Below are 1,648 nucleotides of genomic sequence, written 5' to 3' on the forward strand. Positions count from 1 at the left end.
CTTTTCTGGAGGGATGGAGAAGCCAGCCATTTCTTCTTGATGCTGAAACAGGCTCTCAGACTAGGAGGCTTCAGCCTAGAAGCATGGCTGCCTCTTTATACCGATGTCCTCTCCTCCCTAAACTGACCACCTCTCTCTGACTCAAACAGAGCATTTATTTGATGACAACAGCAAATGCTATTAGGGAATGTCCTTTATATAAGTCACCATAGAGTGTTTTACAACTAAACACACGGTGAATGTAGAAATTTTGCAATTTTTAAAGAACATAGCAGAGACTTAGGTTTCTGAAGATCCCCGAGGCTGCTGCCACACCTGTGTGATGTAAATCAGAAAGCCCTAGATTTGAGGTTCCAGAGTTGAAATTTGAAGTGTCCAAGATAGTTGGGGGATCCAAACCCTTGAATATGTAATGAAACAAGAGGCTTGGAGAGTATATTATCCTGCTAAAACTTTACCCCATGTGAGTAAAATAACTAAAAAATCAATACATAGTGTTACTGACAACCAAGCTATTGTCTTTTGGTGATTCTGTGCTGAAACAGATAGTTGTAAAAGAGAATGATGGTGTTTTCCATGCATCATACGTTGCCCTCAAACCAATAGCATGATCTATAAATACTGATTTGTGGCAGGACTCAAGCACTGAAATAAAGTCATTTGTGAAAGTTTGATGAACACCTTTGCCTGTTTTTATTTTCAAAACAGTAAAATAAAAGACATCTAAGCCTGAAAGATAGTGTTTAAAGAATAGGTTACAGCTTTCTGGTGGCAGAGTCTGGAAAAGATGTGTAGAAATGATACTTCACAAGGGGAATGGAAGAAGGAAGAGCAGGCCATTTTCTCCTTCAGGTTTGGCCCTCAGGTGGCTGGAGAGAGCATGTATGTGGTATTGCACATCTGTGCATCCTTCAGTGACACGTCTGTCCATGTCACTGACCCTTCTGGCAAGGAAGCCATCTCCTGTGTAACTGGTGGGATGAAGGTGAAGACTGGCTGAGATGAACCATCTCCATATGCTGCTGTGCTGGCTGCCTGGGATGTAGCCCAGAGGACACAGAGCTGGGCATCATGGCTGTCCACATCAAACTCCAGGCCACAGGAGGAGAGAGGACCAAGACTCCTGGGCAGGGGTCTCAATCAGCCCTCAGAAGTCTGTTTGCTCAGGAACGAAGATTGGGCAGATTGAGGATGTCACACCCATCCCCTCTGACAGCACTCACCAGAAGGGGGTTGCTTTGATTGCCATCTGTGAACAGGACTCCTCAAATTATTATTGTTTTCTGTTAAATTGCTGTGATGTAAGCTCAAAAAAAAAAAACAAAAAACTAGGTTACAGAAACTTCATCGACTGACCACTTAAAATTTGGCCTTTTGCCCACCTGCGAGACTTTTTTGTTTGTTTTTTAATTTTAATTTTTACTTTATTTTACTTTATAATACTGTATTGGTTTTGCCATACATTGACATGAATCCACCACGGGTGTACATGCATTCCCAAACATGAACCCCCCTCCCACCTCCCTCCCCACAACATCCCTCTGGGTCATCCCCGTGCACCAGCCGCAAGCATGCTGTATCCTGCATCGGACATAGACTGGCGATTCGTTTCTTACATGATAGTATACATGTTTCAATGCCATTCTCC

General features: G+C 43.1%; 1 pseudogene; it reads left to right on the plus strand.

Moving 5' to 3' along the window:
* Positions 1-787: 787 nt before the first annotated feature.
* Positions 788-1,355, plus strand: LOC138444038 (small ribosomal subunit protein uS11-like; annotated as a pseudogene).
* Positions 1,356-1,648: the final 293 nt, after the last annotated feature.

This window comes from Ovis canadensis, chromosome 7 (assembly GCF_042477335.2).
Source record: "Ovis canadensis isolate MfBH-ARS-UI-01 breed Bighorn chromosome 7, ARS-UI_OviCan_v2, whole genome shotgun sequence".
Classification (NCBI taxonomy): Eukaryota; Metazoa; Chordata; class Mammalia; order Artiodactyla; family Bovidae; genus Ovis; species Ovis canadensis.